The sequence below is a fragment of the Lissotriton helveticus genome, chromosome 9 (genome assembly GCF_964261635.1).
Source record: "Lissotriton helveticus chromosome 9, aLisHel1.1, whole genome shotgun sequence".
NCBI lineage: Eukaryota > Metazoa > Chordata > Amphibia > Caudata > Salamandridae > Lissotriton > Lissotriton helveticus.
Genome location: NC_136070.1, coordinates 1,171,388,508 through 1,171,405,292, shown reverse-complemented (window position 1 = coordinate 1,171,405,292; position 16,785 = coordinate 1,171,388,508). Strand labels below are relative to the sequence as shown.

Below are 16,785 nucleotides of genomic sequence, written 5' to 3'. Positions count from 1 at the left end.
AGGGGCGAAGCAGATGCAACTGGTTCTGGAGCACTTTGTTTTGCTCAGCCCCTCTGCCTATTCATAGGGTGGGTCAGGGGCATCAGACACACCACAGGGGGGTGGAGCCAGCATTGTGGAGGGAAGGCCCAGCCCTATTCAGGTCCCAGGTGCACTCCTTCCTCCCATCAACATGCAGATCTCTCCATTCACCACCGGGGCAGACCCGTCCTGACTCCTGGAGCCAGGCACACCAACCAGCTCCAGGCAATCACAAGCCACACAGTCAATTCACATTCACTGTACGGACATGCCAACTTCTAGAAGTGGCACTTCTACACTAGACACATTCAATCTACGCACACCGTCGCGCAGCACTTAATCTCACGAGTTCGCACATACCAAACTCGTCCCTGCACTCCCCACACATCAGGAATTACCATGGACACACATATCTCCATGCATTCCTTTGGGAAGGCAAGCCACTCACCACACATACACAGAGGGCGCACACACTTTACACTGGACCACAGTGAAAAAGTGAGCAGAGGCCTAAAATCTCCAACACCAGGTTACAGAAACAGGCTAGGAAAATACAAAAAGTTTCAGGGTGAACCTGCCAAAAGGGCCAAGTCCAACTGCCACCCACTTAGGTAGCCCCCGAAAACATGCCCCAGGCATGCTATTGCAGACTGAATACAATTCGACTGACAAGATAAGCTCCTTGCCAAGCCTTAAACTCCCCTTTTCTTATAGATAGGTCACCCCTAAGTAGGGCCTAGGTAGCCCGTAGGGCAGAGTGCATTGTACATAAAATATTGGAAATATAATTTTAAGATTCACATTTCCTAGTTGTGAAAAACTCACAAATTTGTTTTTACTACAGTAAGGCCTAGCTCTCCCATCAAATAACATTAGGTTGCCTCATTACACTTAATAAGTGCTAACATTTGATTGTGAGCAGGTAGGAATTTCATGTTTGGTGTCTTAGAAACTGTAATTTCAAATCCTCTTTAATTGTACATTTGGATTTTAGGTTACAATTTTGAAAATATCACTTTTAGAAAGTTGTCATTTTCCTGCCCTAACTATCGGGTGCCTTTATTCTGATCCTCTGTGACTGGGTGTAGTTGGCAGTTTAACTTTGTGTTTCCTCCCAGACAGCAACACAATAGAGGGACTAGGTTTGCCTGGATGTGCCATTATTGGCAGGATGGGGAGTCAGACCTGGGCATAGCCCCACTTGAAAATCAACAGGCTGTGCCGTATTTTCACACACAATTTCATTCTTCATGCAGTCAGGCTGGGGTCAGGGAGTGAGATGCAGGAAACTCCAAGTACTTCAAAGGGAATTATCTAGAAATGTTACCTACTCAATGATGTCACTAAGTATAAAAATAGGACCCTCAGACCCACTCTTCAGTTCACATTCTTGACCTGCAGAAGGACTCTCGGACGACTGTCTGCTACTGTGGCTTAATATGTATTTCAGAAGACTGCTTGAGGGGGCTGAAACCTTACTCAAGCAGCAACCACAATCCTTGTCACTGTAGGATGAAGTCACAAGCAAACCCCAAATTAACCTGGTAGCTTGGTACAGATTTGACAGGCTTAACCTAGAGGCAATGTGTAAAGTATTTATGTAGCACTTCAAACAGTAATAAAGTGAAAATACAATATAAGAAAAACCCAAACCAATTTAGAAAAAGAGCAATTTTGAATAAATAATTTAGGACCAAAACAACAAAAATCCAATCACTACAAGCAGAGATATGCAATTTTGAAGATGTAAGTGAAAATCGCACCAAAACCACAAAGCCCCAACTGTGGATATCTGGTCGCACTAGACCAGGACAAAGTCACAAGTTAAGGCCAATCTCAATGGAGCACCGGCCATCTACAGGGACCCAGTTAGGCCCACTGAACAAAAGTGCCTTAATTCCTGGTTGCAAAGAGTTGCCTAGTCCACATCGAGGATGCATCGCATAGCTGAGGTGATGCGCCAGTTCCGAGGGCCTGTGAGTCAGCAATGCAAGGACCTGCCTCCATGTTGGGGATCCCATCGACAAGGGCTTGTAATGTGAAGTGTAGCCTCAAAGCTGCACCACGCAGCTAAGGAGATGGGATATGAGGGGCTGCAAGGTGGGGTATTGCGCTGTCGTCAAGGATCCCATTGAGGCTTGCAGTACGAGGGCCTGCATCGGGCATGCCTCACACAGTGGCAGTTCCGATGGGGCTGTGAGGCTGCAATGCCAAGTCCTCACATTGGGAGAGTCCATGCAGCAGAGGTGATGCATCATTTCTGATCCGAGGCGCACAGCGCAGCAGAGGATAGGCAATGGTTCTGCTGGATCCAGAGATGAGCTGGCAGAGAGCCATTAGGCCCACTTCCAAGGGTGCAGGACTGGTATAGCAGGCTAGGACTCAGTGATGGCAAAGTTCAGGTACACAGGTCCAGATGTGTACTGAAGAGTTGGTGTCTCATGTCAAATGTTTATACCTGGTGTCTCCTTTGAAGTGGGAGAAGCTTCTAGAGGTTTTCTTTTTAAGTGCTTTACCTAGTCATGTGTTCCAGTGACAGGCTGCAGGCACTAAATAAATCAGGCAGGAAAATGCCAGCTTTCCAAAACTGCAATTTTCAAAACTGTAAATAAACATCTGACTTTACCATGAGAAAGCATTTTCCATTACAATTCCAAAGACACCAACCATGAACTGGTTACCTGTTCCCATTTGGAAGCTACAGCTTATTAAATGTAATAAGGCAACTCCAGTATTATCCTATGAGACAGGCAGGTCTTGTAATAGTGAAAACAAATGTAAGAGTTTTTCACTATCAGGACATGTAAAACTTAAAAGTGTATGCCTTTTTTTAAATACACTGCAACCTGCCCTCTGGGCTCTTCAGGACCTACCCTAGGGTGACATATATGTATTAAAAAGAAAGGTTTGGGCCTGGCAAAAGGTTTATTTTGCCAGGTCAAATTTGAGGTTTAAAACTGCACACACGTGTTTAAAGGGGTACTGAAGTTGGTGGCCCAATCAGTGCTGCAGCACAACTAGTAGCAATTAATTTAGAAGCCCTGGGTACAGGTAGTGCCACTTTACTAGGGACTTACATGTGAATTAAGCACTTAATTTATGAAAACTGTTGCATCGCTGCATGAAAACAGCTATGCAACAGTTTTCACTGCGCCCTCCTTGCGACACAATGGATGCACCGTATACATGTCGCAAGGAGTTACAGATGCGTCAGTCTTTCTGATTTATCTGTAGGTGCGGTATTGCTGGAGCTTGTCGCAAAAGGTACGCACTTCCAGCAATCTGTCATTACACATGGGCAAGTCCCATGTTAAATGTGCCTGCATCAGTCTAGCATCTGCTGTGAGGCAGGTGTAAGATTATGAAGCAGTGTTGTTCTAGAAGTGTCTGACAGATTTCACTGCGCCACTTGTACTAGGCTTTTTACAGGGGAACGCTCACCCCGCATACATTATACCTGACGCAGGTATAATGTAGCGCAGGGCTTTATAAAGTGACTCATCTGCTTAGATGCTGCACTTTACAAAATAGGCGCAACATGGAGCAATTTTTACCCATCTAAGTGACGCAACAGCAGCACAAAAGTGTCATAAGGCCTCATAAATAAGGTCCTGAATGTGCCAGTTGGGTATAAGCCAATTATGCCATGTTTTAAGAACAGAGCACAAGCACTTTAGCAGTGGTTAGCAGTGTTAAAGTGTGCAGAGTTCTCAAAGTCAACAAAAACTGGCTAAGGACAGTGAAGGAAAAAATTATGGGGATGACCCTGCGGAAAGGGCCAAGGCCAACAATTCCGAAATCTGAGTATAACCTGGATGCCATTTCAAGAGCACAGCAATATACACCATCTATCAGCAGAGATCAGTAATTAAAAGGATGACACTTAAAAAAACAAATTGTATCCCTGTTGGACCCAAGACATCTTCAAATTTGGACCACACTAAGCCCAGTCCTATTCCCCACCTAGTCAGTTCCATGACCTTCTGTCAATCTTGCCTATGAGGCCCATTTTATTAAAATGCTAGAAATGTAACACCTTCTCCACTGTGTAAAATCAGTCAATAGTGCATGTGTGTGTGTGATCAAACAGAACTTTCTCAGCTTTTGGATGCAGCTACCTTCAGAGTGCAGGCTCCTGCATGAATCTGGAGAGCATGTGCCCTTGCCTCTATCATACCAAGCTTTCTAGATTTCATCACAGCCTCAGCACGTATGGCAATCATGCATGCATGCGGCAAGCCTTTTGGTGACGCAGATTTCGAGCCAAACCTCAGCTCAGTGATCTGGAGGAGCATACCATGTGCACCCCTCTTACTGCACACGAGTTAACTTCTAATTGGTGTAATAGAGTACACATAGTTGAGGAAGTGATAGTACTGTAGAGACTAGGCAGGTATTACCTGTCTTTGTCATGGAGTATCACTTACTAGCCTCTCCTGCACTTTTTTTACTTTTTTAATTGGTTTGCTAGTCTCCAAAAAGTGTTGTTTTGTCCATTCCATGTGGCACATGGATTCTGCAAGTGTATGTATTACTTCGGTGTATACAGGATGTATGCTGAGAGTATGTCACAAGTTGCTATGTCCAAACTGGAATTCATTTTCTTTTCCCATGTCCAAGTGGCAGTTAAGAAGAAGGATGGAGTGAGCCCCAGACATCATTGTGCATTGGCTCCTCCATGTGGTCTTTTGCATACGTCAGACCTTTGGGTGTGTAAAAGAGGCCCCTTTGATGTTTAGCGGGTCCCATCTGCCATTTTCTGCTCCATTGTTCTCTGTAAGAGCTACTTCCACAAGTTAATATATAGTTAAGCAGGTCTCCTCTTTCTCTCTCTCTCCCCTCTGCTCCACCCCCCCCCCCAACTCCCTACACCCCCCCCCCCCCAACAGGAAACTATCGGCTCCACTGCACCTTCCTGCTGACTCCTGAAAACAAAGACTATGGATAGACCAGTCTGAGTGGAATAAGCAAAGGACAGTAACTGCCCAGGCCAGTTCTCATAGTTGGCTCTTGTAAAAGTCAAAATACTATCTACAGCTTCTGTACCACCAACTCCCCGGCCAGGTTTGGGACCAGAAACCTGGGGATTTCCAACAGACTGCCAAAGAAGGATGTCTTGTCCCTGCTTCACTGAAGAAAGGTGACCAACAGCGCATGAGAGGAATTGGAGGGGACATTTTTCAAGGAAACTGCTGCTTATGAGAGGAGGGTCAGAGAAGGAGCTGAAAAAGGATGAACCGAAGCCGTCCACTGCAAATCTGGGCAAGGACCTTCACCACTCAGTGCAGGGTGAGGGCGCGAGGCCGTGAGAGCCCTGGAGTGATCCTGCAGCATGCACGGAAGCATCAGCCCTTGTGACCAGAGGGTGCCAAGGAACCCGACCCTGTGTAAGTTTCACCAGAATGATCAAGCGCCATGAAGCAACATTAAGCTTGAGAGTCTTGATCACATTCTGCATTCTTTCTACAAAAGAGCCTGAGTGCCAGGGATACAGATGGAGGGGACTTTACCCAGGCCAAAGTACTCAATACTCTGAACCGGGGAGGCAGCTAGCTTGATTGGAGGAGAGATTTGAGATTGGCCTTAGGGAGAACCCCAGTGGCAATATCCATCAGTCTGCAGTCCAGTCACAATCTCTTGCTCATGCGGTGCTGGTACTGCTGCTGCTTACCTGAGCCTGTGCACTATTCACAGGCTGAATTCATCAAGTATACCCTGGAATAGGCATTGCCATCCGGTCCTGGTGGGCCATATGGGGCATCCACCACCCGAAGCAGCTTGTTGCCTGGTAACCCAGGAAGACCTGAGTTACTGCTGGCCCCGACAAAGATAAACAGAATACAATATACTGTGCAAGAGGAATCCGTTTCCTTTCAAGACACTAACCTGGAGCTCTCCTTTGTCAATGTCCTTTCATGTACAAAGGTGCATTTGAGTCAAAGGGCTACAAAATCTGCGGGGACTTAAGTGGTGTGGACTTCAGAGAATCGAGAAATACACTTCAGCAGAACGTAACGCTATATCTAAAATTTAAAAAAACTGATACATGCAAACCTCCAAAAACAACATCTCCGCTTGATTATGCAACACCGATACAAATGAAAATACACAGTAAAAAAGTATACGGTAAAAGTATGACGGTATAATTCAAAGAAATTGCTTATTTTTCAAAGCCACCATAAATTGACAAATACTACTATTCTCCTTAACAGTTCCAAAAACGGAGACAACCATAACGGTACCTAACTAGAAGATAAAAACATATTTTGCAACAGGAGAAATGCATTTAAATATTAAACTTCACAAACGTGTTTCGATCAGGCTCAGTTTGCAAAACAAGAGAGCAAAATATGGAACACCTACCAGACGGCACTTCTTCGTCTCTGCTTCAGACAGCCTGCTATCGACTGTACCAGGCACGCTGTGTCGGAACCAATACTGTGATTGCCAATTTCCCAGAGGATATATGAGAGGCCCTCTGTTGCTCCATCTCAGCTCCCCTCCTTCCCCAGCTCCAAGTTTGGCACAGAGTTCCTTCACATCTGGGAATGCTAAAAACAAACGTAATGTCCCGGATCTGCTGGCCCCAGGGATATAAAACTGATCTAACATTAAAGAACTTTTACTATTAACCGTTTAACATTCTGTGTACGTTTTTATTACTTTTTGTTTTGAGGGGGTTTTATATGACGGGGCCTAAATCCAGGGAGTTTCTGGAGCTCTTGGAAGAGAGCCGGAAATTGCATATCGCAATTCTACTGTTCATTATCAGGTGGAAGAATATGTTGGCACCCTAATATTCTGATCAAAATATTGATGGACAAAGTATTGAAAGACACTGCACGGAGGAAAGTGTAGAGTTTCTATTCTTGATTACACACACACACACACACACACACATACACACTCTCTCTCTCACATATTCACTGAAAAAGGAAGAGTTTTCAGAGACCTTATAGTTAGGCTCACATTTTACTCATACAAAACCAGTGAAATTCAGCAGTTACCTGAGCTAACTATAACTTACGACCCAGCAATGCACTGTTTATAACCTCACATATTAAATCACTCATGACATGGTCACTGATATCACTGATGACATCACTAATGACATCTCAAATGACATCACTGATGACATATCCAGAGAAGTTCTCACACACCCACTCAAACTCCCATAAACCTCTGATACACGCACACAATCACTCACATACCCACACAAGTACTCACACAACCACTCACTCATCCATAGGGCCACTCAGACACCAACTCACTCATTCATAAAGGCACTCACACAAACACTCACTCACCCATAAAGCTACTCACACAGCAGTCACTTACCCATATAGTCACTCACAGTCACACACTCACCCAAACAGCTACTCACACACCCACTTATTCACCTATACATCCACTCACACATCCACTCACTCAACCATGCACGCTCTCAACACAGCCATTCTCTCACCCATACTAGCACTCACACATTTCCTCACACACCAACAAACCACTTACATACCCATTCAAACACCCATACAATCATTCACACATCTGCTCCATTCACACACACACACTTACTTTACAATACAGCCACTCACACACCAAAACACTTAACCAAACAGCCACTCATTCACCCATACAGCCACGTACCCAGCTGAGTTACTCACTGATACAGCTATTCGGACACCCACTCACTCACCCATACAGTCACTTAAACATCCATTCATAGGCCCATAAAGTCACTGACATGCCCACTCACTCATGAACATAGGTACTCACATGGCCACTCACTCACCGACAAAGTTACTGACATACACCCATACAGCAACTCACAATATCCACTCACACACCCATTCTTGCACTCAGACACCCACTTGTACAGTGATGCACACTGTCACACAGTCACTCACATAATACATGTTACAAATAGTATCTGGTAGATTTGGGGGTCTCTAGTTGGCACAGGTAGGTACTTGTGACAAATAGGGACCCTTGCCTCTAGTCAGGGTAAGGGGGTACACTCCTAAAATAACCCCTGCTCACCCCCTTGGTAGCTTGGCACGAGCAGACAGGCTAATCTCAGAGGCATTGTGTAAAGCATTTTTGAACACATACAGAAATCAAGTGACAACACTACAGATGTCCACCACACAAGTTTTATATAAAAAATAAGTATTCTTTATATAGACTTATCACAAGAACACAAACGACAAAAATCCACAATACTATACTTAAAATGGTAGAATTAGCTTAGTGCTCTTTAGATCTTAAAAAGCAACACTTTGAGTCAATATACCTTAAGATGCGACACGCAGGGCAACAAAAGTGTTGCAGGAAAGGTGATGCGGTAGTCCTTTACACACAAGGACAGAGATGCATTAAAGATCTGGGGCAAAGAAATAAAGATGGCGCTTTCTTCTTGATGAGACACGTTTCCCACTGATGCGGAGGCATCTGCTACGACATCGATCCTCTTCTCCGGCGACGCAAGATGCTTTACAAGATGCGAGCTGCGACAGGCCCTGCGACACACTTCCCAGTGATGCGGCGGCATCTGCTGCGGCGTCTATCCTCTCTCCTGGCGACCCGAGCGGCTTCCACAATGATGCGAGCTGCGACAGGCCCTGCAACACTCTTCCCGGTGATGCGGCGGCGTCTGCTGCGACGTCGGTCCTCTTCTCCGGCGATGCGAGGCGCTTCGTGTTGTTAAGCGGCAGCGGCAGTTCGGCGACATGCTTCCTGTTCTTGTGTCGTGCTTCCAGCTCCTTGAGACACGCAAGTCCTCAAAAAGACCAACACAACTGCAGGCACTTCAAGAAAACTCTTGGGGAGCTGGTGTGTGAAGTTTGTTGTCCCTGAGACATCAGCAGGAGGCAAGCTCTGTTCCAAGCCCTTGGAGATCCTTACAAGTCGATGAAAAGTACACAAAGTTCCTCTCTCCCTCAGGCAACCACTGCAGGCCAATCCCCCGGGCAGCACTTCATCTTAGGGATAGTGTCTCCTCAGTCTCTCTGGTTCCCCTCCTCAGCAAAGGTTTCTTGTTGTTGTCCAAAAGTGATCTAATTTTTTGGAATCAGGGTCCCAATACTTATACCCCAAAATTATTTGTCTTTCGTCCATCCTTTGACCTCTGTCTAGTCCAAACCAGTTCTGGTCAGACCTAGAGCACTCTGTTATGTTATGTTATGTTAACGGTATTTATTGTGCGCACAGCTGCTCCAGCAAAGGAGCGTCCCGGCGCATGACAAGGCAAAACACAACACCGCTAACAACAGGGCAGAGGAGCACAAGCATAACCAGAATTAAAACAGAAAAGTCTTAATCGCCCTACGAAACTGTATAAGGTCCTCCAGGAGTCGAATCTCAGCCGGAAGGGAGTTCCAAATAGCTGCCGCTCTCACTCGAAAGGAGCGGCGGCCGGCACGGCACAGCTTAAACCGGGGAACAATGGCAAGAGCCTGGCCCAGAGAGCGGAGGGAGCGAGACGGAACATACAAAAAAAGAAGATTAGACAAAATCTGGGGGGCAGTGCCTTTTAGAATTTTAAAAGCCAGACACAAAACCTTGAACTGGATTCTCGACCGCACCGGCAACCAGTGCAGGGAGCGGAGGGTGTTAGAGACGGAGCAAAATCTAGGCAAACCAACTATAGCTCTGGCAGCCGCATTTTGGACGCGCTGCAGGCGAGAAAGTTCGGCCTGATTAGCCCCCACCAGGAGGGAGCTGGCGTAATGAAGCCGGGAGATCACCGTCGCCTGAACCACCAGCTGCCTGGTAGGGGCATCAAAAAATTTAAGAACAGGTCTAAGGCCCCGCAGCACACCAAAGCAGCAGGACGCAGTTTTCTTTGTGTGGCCGACAAAGTTAAGGCTGGAATCTAACCAAACTCCCAGGTTTTTCAGTTCAGAGACCGGAGTTGGAGATGGTCCTAATTCCGGCGGCCACCACCTGTCTCCCCAGAGCTCCGCACACTTACCGACAACCATGATCTCTGTCTTACTGGCATTAAGCTGGAGACAGTTCGCAGTCATCCAGTTAGCCAGTGCCTTCAGTCCACTCTGAAACCTAGGGGCATCCAGATCCGCATCCCCGCTGAGAGTAACCGCCAGCTGAGTGTCGTCAGCATATGACACCATAATCAGGCCCCACTGCTTGACGACCTCAGCCAGCGGTCTCACGTAAAGATTAAATAACGTGGGACTTAGCGAGGAGCCCTGGGGAACCCCCATGGCCAGAGGATGGAATTTGGACTGGTAAGGTGGAATGGCTACGCAGAAAGAACGGCTGTCAAGAAAGGAGCGGAACCACTGCAGAGCAGACCCCCCTATGCCAATCTCCTCCAACCGGTGCAGCAAGATGCGATGAGAGACGGTATCAAAGGCGGCGCTAAGGTCTAATAATACAAGCGCCGCCGTCTGACCCGCATCCAACACCGCACGCAAATGCTCCACCATAGCAAGAAGGACCGTCTCCGTGCTGTGCCCAGCATGGAAGCCGTTCTGCGTGGGGTCCAGCACATTGGCCCGAGTGAGGTGGTCAGCAAGGACCAGATTAACATGGGCCTCCGAGATTTTCGTTGGCCAGGGGAGTAAAGAAATAGGGAGGTAGTTCTCGGGTTTTAAAGGATCCAAAGAAGACTTCTTCAGTATCGGAGAAACCACCGCCTGCTTCCATTTAGTTGGTACCACACCAGAGGCCAACGAGAGATTGACTAAGGAACAAACCATCGAGCGACCCAAGAAAGACTGGTCTCTGAAGAAAGCTGGTTTCAATGGGTCCGAAGGGGAGCCAGATTTGATTTGCTGGGCCAGTTTCTTAAAGCCCTCGCGAGATAGTGGAGGGAAGGAATGCAAGATGGTATATCCTAGGGCACCATCAGTGCCTCCCAGAGCTGGCCCAGTATTGGGGAAGGCCTGGTAAATAACCTGGATCTTTTCCAAGAAAAAGGATGCCAACGCCTCACAATGAGCAATGGAACCAGTAGGCAAGGAGGACGTCCTTTTAGCCAAAAGATCTTTCACCACTTTAAAGATGGTTTTAGACGGGTTTGGGCTATTGCGGAATTCCAGGGCGTAAAACACCGCACGGGCTCTGCAAATAGCTCAATGATAGAGCTTAACGGAGGCCACATAGGCGGCTTTCATGTCGGCCGCATAGGCCTTCCGCCACGCCCTTTCCGCCCGTCTACAGGTACCCTTCAAAGCGCGCAAGGCACTGTTATACCAAGGGCTCGACTCTCTAGAGCTCAATTTGCTCAAAGTGATGGGAATCAGGGAGTCCAGAGCTCTAGTAATCCAGCTGCAGAACTGATCATAGCCCTTTTCCACATTGTCCAGAGGGCCTAACGGCTCTTTCACCAGGAGCCGATGCAAATCCTCCAGCCTGAGCTTACTCCAGTGCCGCCTGGGGACCCGTCTAACAGATGGAATGGACGGGGTCTCCGGCAGAGGGCACCGAATGGACACCAGGAAATGATCCGTCCACCCTAGAGGAGAAATGGACAGGACACTGGCTCCATCTACGTTAGTAAAAAAGGGGTCTAAGATGTGGCCCCCAACATGAGTAGGCTGAGATACCTGTTGGGATAGCTGAAGTGCCTCCAGATCAGCTAAGATGTTACTAACCACCGGGATAGTCTGATTATCAAAGTGCAGGTTCAGATCGCCCAAGATGGAGAAATTGGCACAGCCCGTAACTAGCGCACTAACGGCGTCAGGGAAGGCTTCTCTGAACATTGCGTCATTACCCGGAGGTCGGTAAACCACCATCCCAGAAAACGTAAACTGGGGGCTGATCAAGATCTTAAACGAGGCACTTTCGCAGCCCGCGATATTAAGTCCCTTCCAGACACAAGTGAAACCGGACCTATCTGGTAGGCCGATTCAAGATGTAAATAGAATACTCAGGGGGGCAGACCAAGTTGACAATGGCCACATCCACCTCCTGAAGCCAAGTTTCCGTGATGGTAAGAATATCGGGGGATTCGTCCTTAATAAGGTCATAGATAGCTTGGTGATGCTTCACCATAGACCTAGCATTCAGGTTGAACACCCGCAAGCCATGCACGGGGCAATTGCTCCGCGGGACAGATATACTATCCCTCTGGCGAATAGGCACGAGGGAGTTGAGCATCCATCCCTTGCAGGCACAGTGGTAAGGGCCACGCAGAGGATGGATCGGTGCTAGGTTACACCTTGGGACGGTCTGCCCAATAGACCAAAGACTCTCTCTAGAGTAGGTGAGCATCACGGTACACAAAAGGAACTAACCTCAAATGGTCAGCTAGCCCGCTGCGCCCCGCGCGTCCCTAGCGCGGACGGGCGCAGACGGGCAGGACTCTGGCACGACTCCGGCCACTCGACGGCGCCCCAGCTGCGCGACCCGCTGCGCGGGGGGAGCGACTTTAAGTAGGCGTCCCGCAAAGCTGCCAGAGCGCTGCCCCGCTCAAAATGGCGCTTCCGATGGTCTGTGCCCTCCCCAAGATGGCGCCCACACCAGAACTGCCCCGGGAACCGGACCCGCCCAAATGGCGGTGGAAACACAGAATTATGTGCAGTGAGGGGCTCCAGTTAAAACCAAGGGGTAAGAAAACCAAATAATGAACTTAAATAAAAAACGAGGGAAAGTTAAAATCGAGCGCGAGCGCTGCCACAATTAACGCAGCCGCGTTAAAAACCTTGTCAGGAGAGCAGATGTCCAGGGACCGCCTTAAGTAGGCGTCCCGCGAAGCTGCCAGAGCGCTGCCCCGCTCAAAATGGCGCTTCCGATGGTCCGTGCCCTCCCCAAGATGGCGCCCGCACCAGAACTGCCCCGGGAACCGGACCCGCCCAAATGGCGGTGGAAACACAGAATTATGTGCAGTGAGGGGCTCCAGTTAAAACCAAGGGGTAAGAAAACCAAATAATGAACTTAAATAAAAAACGAGGGAAAGTTAAAATCGAACGCGAGCGCTGCCACAATTAACGCAGCCGCGTTAAAAACCTTGTCAGGAGAGCAGATGTCCAGGGACCGCCTTAAGTAGGCGTCCCGCGAAGCTGCCAGAGCGCTGCCCCGCTCAAAATGGTGCTTCCGATGGTCCGTGCCCTCCCCAAGATGGCGCCCACACCAGAACTGCCCCGGGAACCGGACCCGCCCAAATGGCGGTGGAAACACAGAATTATGTGCAGTGAGGGGCTCCAGTTAAAACCAAGGGGTAAGAAAACCAAATAATGCTCTGTTGACATGACTCCTTCTTTCCTTTCACAGTGCAGGGCAGAGACATCAGACGCACCACAGGGGGCGGAGCCAGCATTGTCGATGGAAGACATAGTCCTATTCAGGGCCCAGGTGCAACTCCTCCCTCCCATCCAGATGCAGATCTCTCTATTCACCACTGGGCTGACTCACCCTGTCTCCTGGAATCCACCAGCACTGTCACTCAAACTCCAGACATGGAATACACAACCTAGCAGAGGAAGGCTTGGACAGTTAGACAAGAAAATACCTAATTTCTAAAAGTGATATTTCAAACACAGAATGTTAAAACCAACTTCACTAAAAAATGTATTACATCATTCTGAGTTCAGGCATACTAAACTCGAATTTCTACTATGTTCCCTGAGTCAGTTAGGATTATAAAATGTACTAATCTAACTGCCCATTCTGGCCTATGGAGAACAGGTAGCCTTGCTATAGTGAAAAACTAAAATGGCTGTAATTCACTATTAGGACATGCCACACACACCAGGGTATGTCCTTCCTTATACTTACAATGCACCCTGCCCTTGGGCCTACCATTGGGGTGTCTGATATGAAGAAAAGGGAAGGCTTAGGGACTGGCAAGTGGGAGCACTTGCCCAGTCAGCATGGCAGTACCAGACTGCACACAGGCTCTTCAATGGCAGGCCTTAGACACACTTTTACAGGCTGCTTCTGTGGGTGGCACAACCAGTGCTGCAAGCCCACTAGCAGCATTTGGATTACCAGCCCTGGGCACTCCTTGTGCACAGTACTAGGGTCTGACAGGTAAACCAAACCAGCCAATCATGGAATCACTAATCCACACTCAATTTACTATAGGGAGAGCATATGCACTTTAGCACTGAACAGCAGTGGTAAAGTGCCCAGAGTCATAAAGCAGCCAACAACAGGTCAGAGAAAATATAGGAGGAAGGCAAAACGTTCAGGGATGACCCTGCAAAAAGGGCCAAGTCCAACAGTATCACTCATAAGTAGTAATAAAAGTATACTATTTTAAATTTTGTAGTACCCTGGTACACATATTGAACACTTAGAAACGTTTAGAAAACACTCTCACAAACTGGATGATGTCATCAGTGATGTAATTTGAGATGTCAGCTGTGATGTCATAAGTGATGTCACTGACCAATGCATGAGTGATGTGTCGGTAATAAGCAGTGCATTGCGGGCTCATAACTTATAGTTAGCTCAGGTAACTACAACTGCTCACATTCACTGGTTTTATATTAGTGAAACGTGAGCCTAACTATAACGTCTCTGTAACATTTGTTTTTTTTTCCAGAGCATATATATATATATATATATATATATATCAAAGCTAAAAGGTGTCCACCTTTGAGTAGCACGCGAACAGCAGCTTGGTTTATGTACAGGCGAGGACGGGGATCCACTCGTAGACGCCGCTCCGTACGGGATCTGCCCGACGCGTTTCGATGCTCCATATGCTTCTCTTCAGGGGCTTTAATGGAAGCGGTGTGCGCAACCACCGACCCACTTCTCCATTTTATATGCAACACACCCACCGATGGGAGGCTCAAATGAGACTGTGCATTCTGGGAAGTGTGGTCCAGGAAGCACACAATCAAGTCCTGTATGGACTCCACAAGTAGGCCCGTCCTCGATTCCAAGTACGACTGCTGCTTCACTTTCGTGACCCCCAGGGTACCGGGGTGGTGCATACTCCGCGGCTGGACGGCCGCGTATAAATCAAAGCTCGAAGGTGTCCACCTTTGAGTAGCACGTGAACAGCAGCTTGGTTTATGTACAGGCGAGGACGGGGATCCACTCGTAGACGCCGCTCCGTACGGGATCTGCCCGACGCGTTTCGAGGACGGGCCCACTCGTGGAGTCCATACAGGACTTGATTGTGTGCTTTCCGCACTACACTTCCCAGAAGCCTCATTGGAGCCTCCCATTGGCGGGTGAGTTATATGAAATTGGAGAAGTGTAACGGGTGCGCACACCGCTTCCGTTAAAGCCCCTGAAGAGAAGCAGATGGAGCTTCGAAACGCGTCGGGCAGATCCATTACGGAGCGGCGTCTACGAGCGGATCCCCGTCCTCACCTACACATAAATAAAGCTGCTGCTCGCGTGCTACTCATAAGGTGGACAACCTTGGAGCGTGAATCTATATGCGGCAGTCCAGCCGCAGAGTATGCACCACCCCGTTAACGTGGGGGTCACGGCAGTGAAGTAGCAGCCGTACATGGGATCGAGGACGGGCCCACTCGTGGAGTCCATACAGGACTTGATTGTGTGCTTTCCGCACTACACTTCCCAGAAGCCTCATTGGAGCCTCCCATTGGCGGGTGAGTTATATGAAATTGGAGAAGTGTAACGGGTGTGCACACCGCTTCCGTTAAAGCCCCTGAAGAGAAGCAGATGGAGCTTCGAAACGCGTCGGGCAGATCCATTACGGAGCGGCGTCTACGAGCGGATCCCCGTCCTCACCTACACATAAATAAAGCTGCTGCTCGCGTGCTACTCATAAGGTGGACAACCTTGGAGCGTGAATCTATATGCGGCAGTCCAGCCGCAGAGTATGCACCACCCCGTTAACTTGGGGGTCACGGCAGTGAAGTAGCAGCCGTACATGGGATCGAGGACGGGCCCACTCGTGGAGTCCATACAGGACTTGATTGTGTGCTTTCCGCACTACACTTCCCAGAAGCCTCATTGGAGCCTCCCATTGGCGGGTGAGTTATATGAAATTGGAGAAGTGTAACAGGTGTGCACACCGCTTCCGTTAAAGCCCCTGAAGAGAAGCAGATGGAGCTTCGAAACGCGTCGGGCAGATCCATTACGGAGCGGCGTCTACGAGCGGATCCCCGTCCTCACCTACACATAAATAAAGCTGCTGCTCGCGTGCTACTCATAAGGTGGACAACCTTGGAGCGTGAATCTATATGCGGCAGTCCAGCCGCAGAGTATGCACCACCCCGTTAACTTGGGGGTCACGGCAGTGAAGTAGCAGCCGTACATGGGATCGAGGACGGGCCCACTCGTGGAGTCCATACAGGACTTGATTGTGTGCTTTCCGCACTACACTTCCCAGAAGCCTCATTGGAGCCTCCCATTGGCGGGTGAGTTATATGAAATTGGAGAAGTGTAACGGGTGCGCACACCGCTTCCGTTAAAGCCCCTGAAGAGAAGCAGATGGAGCTTCGAAACGCGTCGGGCAGATCCATTACGGAGCGGCGTCTACGAGCGGATCCCCGTCCTCACCTACACATAAATAAAGCTGCTGCTCGCGTGCTACTCATAAGGTGGACAACCTTGGAGCGTGAATCTATGTGCGGCAGTCCAGCCGCAGAGTATGCACCACCCCGTTAACGTGGGGGTCACGGCAGTGAAGTAGCAGCCGTACATGGGATCAAGGACGGGCCCACTCGTGGAGTCCATACAGGACTTGATTGTGTGCTTTCCGCACTACACTTCCCAGAAGCCTCATTGGAGCCTCCCATTGGCGGGTGAGTTATATGAAATTGGAGAAGTGTAACGGGTGCGCACACCGCTTCCGTTAAAGCC

At 48.6% G+C, this 16,785-nt stretch overlaps 1 protein-coding gene across 3 annotated transcripts in view; it reads right to left on the bottom strand.

The window, feature by feature from the left end:
- Positions 1 to 6,521, bottom strand: part of LOC144782330 (inter-alpha-trypsin inhibitor heavy chain H3-like) — a 397,194-nt gene extending 390,673 nt beyond the window's left edge. For all 3 annotated transcript variants that reach the window (XM_078661645.1, XM_078661643.1, XM_078661644.1), the window contains exon 1: positions 6,385 to 6,521. The gene's annotated coding sequence lies outside the window, so the exon portion shown is untranslated. The remainder of the gene's footprint in view (positions 1 to 6,384) is intronic.
- Positions 6,522 to 16,785: the final 10,264 nt, after the last annotated feature.